This window comes from Sarcophilus harrisii, chromosome 2, assembly GCF_902635505.1.
Source record: "Sarcophilus harrisii chromosome 2, mSarHar1.11, whole genome shotgun sequence".
In the NCBI taxonomy this organism is placed as follows: Eukaryota; Metazoa; Chordata; class Mammalia; order Dasyuromorphia; family Dasyuridae; genus Sarcophilus; species Sarcophilus harrisii.
In genome coordinates, this window is record NC_045427.1 from 650480773 (window position 1) to 650496760 (window position 15988).

Sequence of the window (15988 nt, forward strand, 5' to 3'; positions counted from 1 at the left end):
AGGTAGAAGCTGCCTTTTTGTAGATACGTAAACATATGAAGAGTCATGTCAGCTTGGGAAGGAAAAAAAAGGAGTACCAAGACCTCAAAGAAAACTTAATAATCTGAATGCATGACTTACAAATAATTTTTATACTTTTTTTATTAATGAAAATTTGCTTTTACTCCCATTTATGTTCCCCAATCTTAATTGACAAAAAAAGAGATAAAATCTTTTAACAAATATGTATAAGTAAGCAAAACAAGTTCCAACATTGGTCACATAAAAAAAAAAAAAATCCATCTCAATCTGCTCCATCACTCCTCTGTCAGTAGGTAGGTAGCATGTTTTATATAAATTCTACAAAATTGTGGTTAATCATTGTGTTGATCAGAGTTCTTAGCTCCTTCAAAGTTGCTTATCTTTGTAATGTTATAAATTGCTCTCTTGATTCTTCTCACTTCATTCTGCAACAGTTCATGTAAGCCTTCTCACATTTCTCTGAAATGATCCCCTTCACCATTTCTTATAGCCCGATAATATTCCATCATATTCATATGTTATGACTTGTTCATCCACTCCCCAATTAATGGTTAAATTCCTCAATTTCCAATTTTTGCCACTATAAAAAGCTGCTAAAAATATATTTTGTCCACATGGTCCCTTTTCCTCTTTTTCTTTTTCATTTCTTTAGGATAGGGAACTACTAGTTGTATTGCTGGATCAAAAGATATGCGCAATTTAATTTTAGGGGCATCATTCCAAATTTCTTTCCAGGATGACCAAACCAATTCAGCTCCACCAACAGTATGTTAATGTTTCTGTTTTTCCTTAATTCCTCCAGCATTCAGCATTTTACATTTTTTATCAACTTTGCCAGTCTGGTGGGTATCAGAAGAAATGTCAGATTGGTTTTAATTTTCATTTTTCTTATTAATGATTTAGATAAAATTTTAATGAAGTTATTTTCCTCTGATATTTTCTTTTGAAACTGATCTGTTCACATCCTTTGAGCTTATATCAGTCAAGTGTTCACATCATTAAAGCACTTCTCAATTGAGAGATTTTTGTTGATTTTATTTTTTAAATAGGTTTTATTGATTTTTTTAGCTTACCTATATTGATTTCTTCCTATATCTCATCCCTTCTCTCCTCCTAAAAAGATATGCTTTATGACAAAGATTTAAAAAAAGACAACCCAAAATAATAAACACATTGAAAAAAATCTGATTTTATCTGTACTATGTCATGCCCATGGACCCCTGCTTCTTCAGAGAAGAAGGGGAAAGTGTCTCTTCCTAGTTCTCCTTTGGATCCAAGTTTGTTCTTTATAATTGTACTATAACATTCAGATTAATTTGTTTTCTAGTTTTTTGTTCTCTTCCTTTACATTGTTGTCATTGGCAACATCGTTTTCCAATGCATTGTTTTCCAAATACTTTTTAATGTTTTAGTTATCTCAGCTTAAGTAAAAAAGTAGAAATTACTTAGCTACCTTGTTTCAACTTGTTTTGACTATGGTGTTCTCTGGTTCTCCGAGTTCAGAGCTGACAGAATCTGTACTAGTGGGCTGGAGTTATAAAACTAAATGGGACAGTTCTTGAACTAAAGAAGCTTATATAGTATTAGAAGGATACAGTGTCTTTGTAGATGAATAAAAAGCAGATATATATAATCAAGATGAATTTATTAAGCTTTTACTATATGTCAGGCACTGAGTTTAATTACACACTGGGGAGAAAAAGAAAAGTAAAATCAGTCTCTGCCCTCAAGGGACTGACATTCTAATGGGGGGGGAAACATACAAACAATAGTAGATATACAATGTAAACAGAATCAATTGGAGGAGTAGGTAAATATAAACAAGGTTTTGCCTAAATAGAAAGTGTAGTTTTCTGAATGAAGGGTCAACAGTCTGGGGTGTGGGGTGTGGGGAAGAATACTCTTTTTGGAGAAGAAAACCTAGTCTTTAATTCTGATTATTTACTATCCATATGACTTTGGACAAAGTGCTCTCTTCTCAAGTCTTTAATTTTCTCCTCTGTCTAACGAGATGGTTAGATTTGAACTCAGGTCCCACCATGACACCTTCACGTAGGTTTGGCCTGTTCCTCTTCAGATTGTCCAGTAGAATCCTAGAAATAGTCGTCTTCACTTAGCAGTGAAAAACATCTGATACAAGCTGATCTCATTGTTCTTCAGGCCACTTCAGTATTTATTCTGGCAACTGATGTTTACAAATGCCTAAAAACCCACTAAATTGGTGAATATTTTCCGACTTAGACGACATCAATTTTGTCACAGATCTTCATCCCTTTTCAATATGTTCTGAATAAAACTAAATACAAGATATAAAGGAAAATAACGGAAGAATCTTTCCCTTTTTCTATTAGCTATTGCTGAATAACTCCCTATACTTCCCTCTGCCATAGAACAAAGAACCACTGTTGGTAAACCCAATGGAGGCCATGTTAACAGTGGGGAATAGTCCATACTCACAGTCTACCACCTCTCTTTCAGGAGAGAAATCTTATTTTTCTAACTCTCTTGGTGATGGAATGAAAACAAGATCCTCATTTGCCTGAAGACAACTAAGCCAACCCCATCAGAATGCCACAGCCATAGTGGGAGTCCCACCAGAAAATCATTGGACACAGCCCAACAAAGTTGAGTTGTTTTCAGGCCTTCGGAGCCTATTTATGCAATTCAAGAACTAAACTTCTTAATTGTCCTCACTGCCAATTCATTTGATAGCTATTTATTCTTCCAAAATTCACACTGAATAGAAATGATCCCCTGTTGTAATAATTATACACAGTCAGTTTGTGACTGATAGATAATACCAGGCAAATGGGCAGGCATTTATCACAGATAAACACGCAGGGGAGACTGGGTGGAGACAATTACTTTCACTGTGAAAGATCACTATCTCCAAAAGTGACTCCTTTCCACTGACCTTATTTCTTATTGTTCAAAATCGGAAAGAAAGAGCTGTTGAATATTTGAGATGCTGCTGGCTATTCAGAGGCTGGAGGAAAATGCAATTGAGTTTAAAGATTAGACATGGTAATTCATTAAAATTCAGTCCTTCAAAATGAGAAGGGTCTGTGAAAGAACTCAAGTTATTTTTCACTGATATTCAGTAGAAATCACATCATTCAATTCCAAATGAATAGAAAAGTGATCCTAGATCCAAGCTATATGAGATCAGGACCTGGGATCATGGTGGAGTTAAGACCATGTTAGGAAGTAAAGGGGAGGTGAGGGTATTTGTGTGTGTGATGGGTGTGTGTAGGAAGATAGTATGAAGCAATGCATAGATAGCTAGTTTCACAATCAAGCTCTCAATCCAAGTCTTGCCTTTAACATTTATTGGTTGTATAGGTCTAAAGAAATCCCTTAGCATTAAGTATTTCCAATGCAGACCTAAAATAACTCAGCACTATCCTGAGGCTGATAGTATATTGCAGTCCTGGATTTGGACATGGGTTTGACTCACTTCTGACATTTCCCGTGTGACTTTATGCAACTCACTTAATCCTTCTGGGCCTGTTTTCTCCTTATGTAAAATGAACTGGATAGCTTCTGATGTTTCTTCCTGCCAATGATCCTTGACATCTAAGATCTATTCCAGTTCTCAGTCTATCATCACATGAATGGAGCTGTTGAAGAAAGCCCTTGCATAGATGATATTCCTAAATTCTGAACTTAAAGGGTTTATTTGGCACTTACAAAGAATATCTGCTCCCTCCTTCATGCTGCCTTCCATAAAAGAAACACTAAGAATTGCTTTATTATTTCAATCTTGTCTGTACTCTGGGGTCAACCATAATATTGGGAGTTATGAGGTTAAAGAAAGTTTGATTAGACATTCAGCTCCAAGGGAACTGGGCTGCAAAAAAATGGCCAAGAAGATACAGTGTCAACCTCTCTAGGAACAATTCAATAAGAAGGAAGCCACCTAGATCATTCTAGGGCACTGACATCCTTTTTCCAGTGGGACCACATATACAATATTCATGGAGGACGACAGAAACGAAGTCATCCGAGCCTGGAATGGGTCATCGGACCAATGTCTGCTGCTCAGGAAACAATCATCTGGCCTCAGCCACCTTGGTCAGGCTTCATAAAGGCCCCAACATCCAAATATTAAGAAGTCACATCATTCACCTGCTGCAATTTATTCCATTCGTGGGGAGAGTCTTTTAAAAGGAGATGGAGGAAGTTCAATTTTTTTTTCCTTTATTGCCATAGTTCTTACAAGAAAGAGGAGTTCAGAAGACATAACTCCTGGAAATTTTTATCTGACAATGATGACTACAGGCTAAAAGATGAAACTGGGAAAAAAAAAACATTCCAGAGTTTATCTTTCATAAGTATCCTGGACCAAATGATCTACATAATGGCTCTTCCAATAGAATGTAAATTTCTCAAGAAGAGATACAAGTAGTTTTCTTTTGTTTTATATGACCAGAATTTGGTACAGTGCCTAGAACATACTAAATGCTTAGTAAATGCATACTACATTGAAAGCAGCAAGGTACAAAAAAGGGCCTTAGATTTTAGTCCCAGTCATAAAATAAGATATGACCCTAAACAAATCATTCAATTTTTCTGACCTTCATTTTCCAAAGTCTTTAGGATGAAATGCTGAATATGTATGTGTGGAGGGGAAATGACAACACAGAAATGTAAAACTCTGCTTCATACATAATTTTTTGTTGTTGTTGTTGAATCATTTGAGACACATCCAACTCTTCACGATCCCATTTGAGGTTCTCTTAGCAAAAATACTGCCATGTTTTGATGTTTCCTTCTCCAGCTCATTTTACAAATGTAGCAAATAGGGTAAAGTAACTTGTCCATGACCACACAGCTACTAAGTGTCTAAGACTGGATTTGAACTCATGAAGATGAGTCTTCCTGAGTCCAAGTCCAGTGCTCTATCCAATATCTGACCTTCCTGACCATTATATATAATATATAGGGACAAACAATGCAGTCCAATCTACAAGTATCACAAGTGCCCATCATATGTTATACAGTCCACTTAAATTTGCAATAATGAGATGGCAATAACAAGATTATCCGATGATCAATTCTGATGGATGTGGCTCTCTTCAATAATAAGATTGTTGAAACCAGTTCCAATTGTTCATGTGATGAAGAGAGCCATCTACACCAGAGAAAGAACTGTGTGTACTGAATGTGATTCACAACATAGCATTTTCACTCTTTTTGTTGTTGCTTGCTTGCATTTTATTTTGCTGCTTCTTTTCTTTTCTTTTTTTTTTACTGGTTTGATTTGATTTCTCTTCTGCAGCACAAAAATTGAATAAATATGTATGCAGACATTAGATTTAACATATATTTCTACCATGTTTAACATATATTTGCCATGTAGGGAAAGGAGTTGGGGAAGGGAGGGAAAAATGGAACACAAGGTTTTACAAGGACTAATGTTGAAGAATCGTCCATGCATATGTTTTGAAAAACAAAAAGCTTTAATTAAAAAACAATTGTAATAATGATAGATAGCCAGCTGGTACTTCAAAACATGAAAAGCACTTGACATATATTCTCTGATCTGAGCCCTATAGTAATTCTGAGCAATAGGGACAACAAATGCTACTAGCACGAGTGTACTGAGACTGAGGCTTAGTGAGCAAACATAAATCATTGCACTCACTCAGAAGGGCTTTATTAATGCCTTCCATGTATTTTTTTCAAGTGGAATATCTTAAACACATTTCTTACTTGATTGTCAGGAAAAATGCTATGAAGAGAGAAAGGCAGATTGAATGTATATTCTGCAGAGGATAGTGTATCCTGGATCTGCAGCGGTTAGTATATCCTGGATTTGAATTCCAACTCTGATACTTGTTTTGTGCTCATGGATATATTCCTTCTCTTGTCTAATTCAGTTTTACTGCATCTAACTATAAAATGGAGATAATTGTGACTCTAATATTCTTCTCATGGTGAGACATTGTCCAGATGATGTTTTACGAACTTTTAAGTACTACATAAATACAAGCTTTTTATTGTTGTTTTTACAGTTATTATTACTGTGGTTTTATAGCTTTCTCATTTTACAGAGAGGGAGGAAAGGGGATCAATTATTGTCCAAGTTCTCACAGTTCTTTCTTTACTGACTAAAAAAAGACTTGAACTCTGGCTGAGTTTATTAGTCCTTCCACTAGATGCCACTGTCTTGCATATCTCTCCGTTTTACATCCACCAAACAGAAGGAGACATTTAGTCTTATTTCCTTGCAAATTACCTGTGATACTAACACTCATTAGGCTTCTGTGGGAAACTATATATGTAGTAAAACATCCAAAACTTAAATTCTCAAAAGGAAACTCTTCTTTCTTAGAGTAATAGATTTCTTAAGAACAGATTTAAAAAAAAAAACTAAATGAATAAACATCATGCAAAGACTTTACATTATTTGGAGCTACAAGGGCCTTCGTTAGCCATCTAGTCCAAATCCCTTACTATGAAAATGAAGAAACCAAGGCTGAGAGAAATTGTGTGATTTACGATTATGGAATCCCATACATATGTGACCATAGGTAAGTAGATTTACCTTTCTGAGCTTCAATTGTCAGGAATATGGGAACACTAATACTTAAAGTACCTAATTCACAGATGTTTTTAAGACTATATATATCACTATATATATAATATTGCATGTGTATGTATATATATTACATGTATATGTATATATATATATGCATACATATATGATAGATACATGTAGATAATATATATGAAGCACTTTACAAACTTTCAAATACTCTGCAAATTTCAGTTGCTGTTAATGTTATATGGATTATATTTTTTTAAAAAAGCAACCCCAAAGACTAGGATTTCCTGAGTATATTAATTACTTGCTATTAAGTTATTTGTATTTTTAAAAGTTTCAACAAAGATTCTACATTCAACTCTGAACCTTAAATCAGAGTATTTCAGAAGCCTTGGTGCAATTTTAAGCTTTACAATCAATCAATTACCAAACATTTATCAATTTTCTACAATGAGCCAGCCACCGTTCTGGACATTGGAGATAAAAATACAATGGAAATACAATCCAACTCACAGGAAACTTACTAAAACTCTATTACAAAGCTAATGGTATGCTTTTTATACACAAATATATATATATAATAGGGAAAATATCTTTCCCAGAATTTCCATGATAAGCAGTATTCTAGCTCTATATTATCTATGTTTGATCAGCTAGTTCAGAGATCCTAAGAATTTCAGAAAATTAGAGATGGTAGCCATTGGGTTCCAAGAATTCACAAAGGAGTAGATCTTAGTTTGCTCTGAAAGGGCTTGTGTTATTTCAAATGACATGGATCTTGATTTCTTTAGATCAATGATCCAAAATTTTAACCAACAAACAGCCACTTTGGTTTAAATGAAAGCAAGAAGCATGTGGAGGGAATGAGTAAATTTGAAGAGGAAATGTGGACTGGAGTTGAACCAAACATTATAATAAAAGAAGGCTTCTCTGTACACCTACTCTAATCCTGATTAGTACTAGGAGGAAGCCCAAGAAAAGATAAGATTTATTTCTTTAAAAAGACAAATGCCTCTTTCAATGCTCATCTCTGTCCCCTGGCTTTCCAGAGTTTCTTCAAGTCCCATCTAAAATCCTAACTTCTGCAGGAAGTCTTCCCCAACCTTTTTAATTCTAATACTTCCCCTGTGTTAATTAGTTTCAATTATCTGGTGCAAAGCAATTCTGACAGAACTTTACAGGCATAGTGAAACTGACTCCTTCCTTTCTTAATCCTCTGATATCCCACCCCCATCATTCCATTGACATTTCTGCTGCCATAAATGGTCTCGTTTGTAGCCCAACCCAGCGTCTTGTCTCTGTTATCTGCCCTGAGTTCCCCTGCTATTCATCATTCTCCCCCTTGAAACTTGATCCTTGCATGTAGTTTTCTTGTTCTCATCTAAGATAGTTCTTTCTGCCATGTCTTTTGCCAGTTCTTTTTCCTCCTTCCTTTCCTTTTCCTGCCAGTGCACCTCCTGAAGCTGAATGATTGGCCCTTTGTGCTTCTTTTTTTTTTTTTTTTTTTTACCTTAATTCCCTTGGAAAGCTCATCTGATTTCAAAGTTTCAAGTATTAGCTTAAGGCTGCTGACTCATTAATCAATAATCCCAGTTTCTGTCCCCAGAGTCTCCACATCTGATTACAGTGTACTATCAGTCAGTCACTATCATGAAGTGGTCTTGCTTTTTCCCAAGGTTAATCTTTCTACCTGCACAAGCAATCCTATTCTATCCTGTCTCCTCCAATACACTGATCCTGGGTCACACTCCACTCTCTCCTTATCTTCCATTTCTCCTTATCTACTGACTCCTTCCCTTCTCCATACAAATTTGTGCATATGTCTTCTATCTTCTCAAAATCCTCACTTGCTCCTCCCATCCCTGCTAATTGTCATCCTATATTTCTTTTGCCTTCTGTGGCTAAATTTCTCCAGAAGGACATATACAATGTGTCTCTGTTTTGTTTGTTTGGGTTTTTTTTTTTGCTCTTCTCACTATCTTCTTAATTCCCTACAATCTGAATCCCACTTCATCCTTCCATCAAGACCGATCTCTCCAAAATTACCAATAATCTCTTAACTGGTAAATCAAATGGCTTTTGCTCAATCTATATTCTTCTTGACCTCTCTACCTTTGACATGGTTGATCCCTATCCCATCTCTTCAATGATCTTTTTTCTTTAAAAAAAAAAAAAAAAAAAAAAAAAACTTAAAGGTCAGCTAGGTGGTGCAGTGGACAGAGCATCAGCCCTGAAGTCAGGACCTGGGTTCAAATGCAGACTCAGATATTTAACACTTACTAGTGTATATGATCCTGAGCAAGTCACTTAACCCTAATTGCTTCAGGAAAAAAAATTATTTATTTTGATAAATATTTCCCAATTACACAAACAAATTTTAAAATTCATTTTTAAAAATTTTGAGTTCCTCCCTCCCATTACTTCCCTATTGATAAGTCCTCTCTGTCTCTGCTTCTGTCTCTGTCTGTCTCTCTGTTTCTCTGTCTCTATTTGTGCCTCTTTCTTCCTCCCTCTCTCTGCCTCTCTCTATTTCTGTCTGTCTCTCTGTCTCTCTCTGTCTCTGTGTATGTGTGTCTCTTTTTTCAATAATAGCATTTTTCTTCCCAGGATTTTCTGAAGCCATTCTACTCATCCTTTCTTATAATAAAATCATATTCCACCACAATCATACACCACAACTTCTTCAGCTATTCCCCAATTGATGGGCACCCCTCAATTTCTAATTCTTTGCTATCACAAAAAGTGCTTCTGTAAATATTTTGTGCAAATGGGACTTTCTCTCTTTTCTTTCATCTCATTGAGATACAAAGCTGGTAATAGTATTTCTAGGTGAAAAGGTGTATACACAGATTTACAGTCTTTTGAACATAGTCCCAAACTGCTTGCAAGAGTGATGAGAGCAGTTCTCAATTCTACAAACAGTATATTAGTGTTCCCATTTCTGATAGTCTCTTTTCTCCAGGTTTCTGGGACACCATTCTCTCCTGGTACTATTCCTATTTATCAGATCACTCCTCAGCCTCCTTAATTGTATCCTCATCCAGACCAGGCTCTCTCATGTCCCCCCAGGATTCTACCTTTTTTTTCCCCTCTCTTTCTATAATTACCTCACTTAGTAATCTTTTTATCACCCATGGATTTAGTTATCTTCTCTCTGTTGGTGAATTCCAGTCCTCTCACATGGAACCCAATCTCACATATCCAGCTATCCTTCTGCCTTGAACTTTATGTCAAGTAAACATCTTAAACTGAGCATGTCCAAAAATGAACTCTTTATCTTTTCCCCTAACCCTCTGCTCCCCTATCCCAACAAATGTCCCCATTCCTGTCAAATACACCCCCATTTTCCCAATCCTGCAGACTCACATGTAGGTTCATATTTGACTCCTCATTATCTCTCATTCTCTATGTCCAATTTGTTGCCAAGACCTGTCGATTTGATCTTTAGAATATCTTCTAAATAGTTTGTCTTCTCTTTTCTGATCCCGCCACAACCCTGGAGCAGCTCCTCTTCACCTCATGCTTGGATTACTATAGTAAACCTTCAAGGAGAGGGGGTTTGCCCACCTCAATTCTCTCCCCACTCCAGTCTCCACTCTATTCAACTGCTAAAAGTGATTTTCCTAAAGTATAGACCTGATCTCTCACACACATACTTTGCAATCAATTCCAGGATTTCCCAGTCTCTTTTAGTATCAAAGATAAAACCCTCTATTTTGTGTTCAAAACCATTTGTAATCTAGCCCTCATCCTCACCCTTCCATTTTTCTGACATCTTACTCCTTGTATATATCCTTCAGTTCAGTGACAGTGCCCCCTTTCTATTCCATGAACAAATCACTCCATCTTTCAGCTACAGCCCTTTTCACTGACTGTCCCCATAGCTAAACTGCTCTCCCTTTTCATCATTGTCTCCCAGCTTCCCTTGCTTCCTTTAAGTCCCAACTAAAAGCCCATCTTCTACATGAATTCTTTTTCTCCCTTCTGACCTTGTTTGTACATATGTGTTTGTGTGCACTCTTATTAGATTGTGAGCTTCTCGAGAGCAGGGATTGGCTTCTTCCTCTTTTTTGTGTCTCCAGTGCTTTGCACAGTATCTGGAACATAGTAAGCATGTAATAAATGCAGATTTATTAGCTCTATAGCAATCTGACAAATGATCATCTGGATTTTGCTTTATGGCCTCAAGTGAGAGGGAAGTGACTACCTACTGAGACAGCCTACCACATTTCTGGACAGCTGTGATTGTTAGGAATATATTCCTTAGATCAAGAGGAAACCTGACTCTTTGTACCTCTTATTTGTCACTCCAAGTATATCCTACTTCTGTTCCACTTGGTTGCCTTGGGAGGTAGAGAACTCCATCTGCGGAGACCTTCAGATGCCTACTGATACCTCTCAGGTAGAAATGAGACCAGATTACCTTGTAAAGTTATCTTCCCACTTCCAGAATCTGATTCAATGACCAAGATCAAATGACTTCCAATCTCTGAATCTCACTTTTCTCATCTACAAAATGGGCTAAAGATACAGCCAGTGCTGCCCCCGACATAAGGTTGCTGTGAAGACAAATGAAGTACTCTATGTAGCCTACTTTCCCTTTACAAAGCAATATGTAAAGTTCAAGTCTTATTTTCTCAACCAGGAAGAAGATAATGAAAAAGGAAATGCCTGAAGCCATCTTTGGGAGCTGGAAATTAGCTCCCCTGGAAATGAAAGGTCTTTGAGCTACTTTCAGATACTTTTATTCTCCAGCGAGAGCTACTCAGGAGCTCTATGACCAGAACACATGATCCATCTCTCTGTACTTTAATTACTTTTCTCCTCCACATTTGAAATTACATCTCTCTGTTATCAGTTCTCAAGCAATAGCCAAGGTGGACAGTGCAGCAGACTGGGAAATAATGGTGCTGAGCTGATATCTTTATCCCACAGACCAGGAATAAGAAAGTTCTCGGAGGCGATTTAAGTTCATCTAAATATGAAACTGCCAGGAAATAGTCAAGTATTTCAAAAGTTGTCCCAGTAATTCTGCCATTATTAGAAAGAGACTATTATCCATTTGTCTTTTCAGGAGAAGCTTGATTTTACAGTCATTTGGAGACAATGGAGTTTTGTCAACAATTCATAAAAATGAGTAGAAACAGCATGTTCCAAGAAAGACCAATTGAATGCCAATTGAAGAGTCACAAAGGTTCCATAGATGATTTTATATTTAGCATTTCAACTAGTTAAACTAAATAGCTTTTGAAAAATAGCACATTTGCTTCCACTCACATTACAGAGAGGCCATCGTGTTAAGGACCATGCCTGGGTGAAGGGGCAGGTCAATTTTCCGAGCACCTCCACAGCTGTGGATTGTGACACTTGAGGGAGTTGAGGGGCAGCCCTTACTGACACAGGTGTTGTTTATGGACTGGGAATGAAATAAATTGGAGGCAGAGGGAAGAGGAGAGAAGTCAGATAACACAACTGCCTCTCAGTCTCCTTGTATCATCATCATCCTCTCACAGGAAGAGATCCATTCTACAGGTCTGAGTTAGACCTCCAGCAGCCACTGGCAGGTGGCTCCCATAGCACAACAACATAGTGTACCAAATGCTAGCCCCAAAGTCACAACTTGGGGTCAAGACTTGCCTCTTAGATGTGCTGACTGGTCCACTCTGAACAAGTCACTTGTTCATCATGCCCCATATCTCTTAAGACTCTAGATTGCACGTCATATTTTTACCTTTTTGTTATTGTTTGCTTGCTCTTTTTTCTTTCTCTTTTTTTCCTTTCTGATCTGATTGCTCTTGTGCAGCAAGATAAATGTGGAAATATGTATAAAAGAATTGTACATGTTTAATTTATATTGAATTACTCTCTATCTAGGGGAGGGAGTGGGAAGGGAGGGAGAAAAATTTGAAACACAAGGTTTTGCGAAGGCGAATGCTAAAAACTATCTTTTCATGTATTTTAGAAATAAAAAGCTATTATTATTTTTAAATGAAGAAAACTCTCTAGTCTTCCTTTCTGGCAGATGTTTGAAAAGGAGAGTAGACAACATTGTCAAGATAATCAGTTTGAGGAAATATTTTACATCAAAAGGTAAAAATAAATGTATCTTGAAGTAGGCTTTCAATCTTAAAAAAAAAAAAAAAAAAAAAAAGACTATAAGTTGCAAAAAAAAGTATCCTGAATTGGTAGAGGAAATTCCCTCCATATAATTGCAAATCACAGGTAGAGTCCCTGTCCCTTACTATCCTAAACCTACCTATGAGAATAAAGAAGAGCTGACCTTAGGATGCAGAACAAAGACCTGTCATATTAAGACTTGCAGTGGATTTCAGTACAATCCAAAGAATAAGATTGAATTTGGAGACACACAAAACAGAGGCAGTCAGGCAACATCACTCTGGTTACAAGTTCTTGAGAGTTGTTCTTGTCACATACCCACAAGCCTCTGCTGACTATTCTGTCTACTCTCCAAGAATTACAGCATCGGGGCAGCTAAGTGGTGCAGTGAATAGAGCACCAGCCCTGAAATCAGGAGGACCTGAGTTCAAATCTGGCCTCAGACACTTAACACTTTCTATCTGTGTGACCCTGAGCAAATCACTTAACCCCAATTGCCTCAGGAAAAAAAAAAAAAAAAAAGAATTACAGCATCTTAGAATGGAACTCAGGAATCATCATGCTCAACCTGACCAAGATCCTATCTCCACCTAAGAGGGTATGCCTTGCACAAGTGAAGATGGACCCACCATCTACCTCCAGTTCAGCCTTTTCCACTTTTAGACAGTTGTGAATATTTATAAGTTAATTTCACAATAACCTCCAAATCAGTGGAGTTTCCACTCAATGCTTCTGCTTCTGTGCCCTGGGGCCAAATAGAATAATCCTATGTCCTCTTCCAGGTGTCCAATATTCTAACACTTGGAGACAGCCATCATGCCCACTCCGCACCTCCAAATCTTAGCTAGAGATCCCCAATTTCTTCAATTAATCCTCATGTGATATGTGCACCACATCCCAAAGATTGTCTTCTGGAGATCCCCCACCTCATCAACATCCTTCCTAGAAATTGTCCGGAATTGGATCCAGCCCAACTCAATAATATTCAATGATTATTTAATATTAAACATGAATGAATTATGGAATGAATAATTGAATTGAATCAGGAAATTTATTAGGCACTGGGAATACAATGAACAAAGAACCGATCCTAACCTTCAGCTTCCATTTCATTGTGGCAGGCAAAATGTATGTAAAAAAAATGTATATTCAAAATAAATATAAATTTTTTTTTTTGGAGGAAAGGCCCTAATATCTGGAGGAATCAAGTTTATGCAGAATGTGTCAGTCCATCTGAATTTTAAAGTTCCTAACAGGAAACTCTAAGAAAGAAAGGAGAGGTGGCAGTGTATTCCAAGCATGAAGACAGCATAGAAAAACAGGCTGACTCAAGTGTAGGGCATGGAAAGAGGAGTAAGAGAAGTAAGGACGTAAAAGAGAAAGAGAAGTAAGAGAAGTAAGGACAATAAGGTAGGAAAATCAGTTAGAGGAAAGGCTTTGTAGTACACTAAACACTAAAGAATGGAGCTGATATTTGCTCTGAGAGTCAAAAGGGAGCCAAAGGAGCTTATTGAGTAGGGGAGGGGAGTGGTCAGATTTGGGTTTAGGAAAATCACTCTGATATCTATATATGGAAGATGGATGGGGGATGTGGTCTGACCAGGAAATGAGAGAGGGAGTCTACAATCTCCCTAGAGACTCTGCTTCTAGACACAGCACAATTTTTTATGGCTGTTAAGAGAAAGTAAATATTTGTTCCTTTGGTGTGATTTGGTTTGTGCAGTGAGAGCATGTGTTCAAGACGGCGACCCCGAAACACTGAAAGAATTTTAGTCATAAAAAGCATAATGTGCTCAAAGCTGGATCTTAAGTCACAGGATCTGGGTTTGAAAACTGTACCTACTTAATACCTCTGTGACTTTAGCCCTTTGAGTTTCCATATCCATCTCTATAGAGAGCTAGGTAGTGTCATAGTGAATACAGTACTTGGCATGGAGTCAAGAACACTTGTCTTCCTGAGTTCAAATCTAGCCTTAGACATTTACTAGCTGTGCGACCCTGGACAAGTCACTCGATCGTCTTTGCCTCAGTTTCCTTATCTGTAAAGCTATTGAGAGAAGGCAATGGAAAAACACTCCAGCATCTCTACTAAGAAAATCTCAGCTGAGGTCATGAAGAGTTGTACATGAATAAAAATGGGTGAAAAACAACAATTTAAGTCTTTTCATCTCCAAAGGGAAAGGGTTAGGCTACATGAAGCATAAGGTATCTTCTAGAGCTAAATCTGAAATCCTAAAATCATCTATTCTAACCCCTTCATTTTAAAGATGAGGAAACTGAAGCTCAGAGAAGCAACATGACCTACTCAAAGTCACACATATAGTAAGGAACAGAATCAGTCTGAATTCAACTCTTATCTCTTTATTTAGTAGTGGAGTTTCTTTTCTTCTTTTCTTCTCTGCTGCCTTCCCCATGAATGAATGAATAAATGAATTAAAAGTCTTTTTTTTTCTAGAATCAGTGATGATTTTTAAAGCAATCTTTTCAACATGTAATTAGACCACCTGCTTTTTTGAAGTTAGGAAACATTTTTACAGGCATTAATTAATTTGATTAAAAATAAACTGTCTCTTAGTTTATCTTAGTCATTAACAAAGACTTTAAATGATTTCAGAGGAATAGACCCTCAATCAAATTAAATCCTGTTGTTTATAGATCATTAATTCTTTGGTCTTTTAAGTGAATTGAGTAATTTCTTTTTATGGGAATGTTATAAGTTGAAAGAACTTAAAAAGCCTGAGTATAGCTGTGGTCAAGTTCATATGGCAAGAGATTCTGGGCAGTACTTCACAAATCTATCCAAGTTGGAAGTGGCTGTCAGACCTGGACCAAATTTTGGAAAGAAAGAAACAGTGGGAAGAGCAGAGGCTTTGGAGTCAGACAAACAGGGTTCAAATCTCACCTTAGATGTATCACATGTACACTTGGGTGGGTTAAGCTTGGGCAAATCATGTTAAGTCCCATGATTTTAATGTTCCAATTTTTAAAATGAAAAGGCTGGGCTGGATATGAATTATTTAAAGTTGGCAAAGTGCTTTGTACACATGACCTCATTTTATCCTTAAAACTTCCTTTGAAGTAAATGCAATGATGGTCTCTATTTGAGAGCTAAGGAAACAGACTGGGAGGTTAAATGACTTGTCCAAAGTCACATGTATTATAAATGTCTGAGCAGCATTCAAATTCAGTTTTTTCTGACTCCAACTTCGGCACTCTAGCAATTTTGCAGTCTAGCTGCCCAGGTGATTTCCAAGTTTCCTTCCAGTTCTATATTTATGATTTGGAGAAGTCAATTTTTTA

At 36.9% G+C, this 15988-nt stretch overlaps 1 protein-coding gene across 1 annotated transcript in view; it reads right to left on the minus strand.

Annotated features, from left to right (window-relative positions):
* Nucleotides 1-15988, minus strand: part of PRKG1 (protein kinase cGMP-dependent 1) — a 1288902-nt gene that overhangs the window by 1243451 nt on the left and 29463 nt on the right. The window lies entirely within an intron of this gene.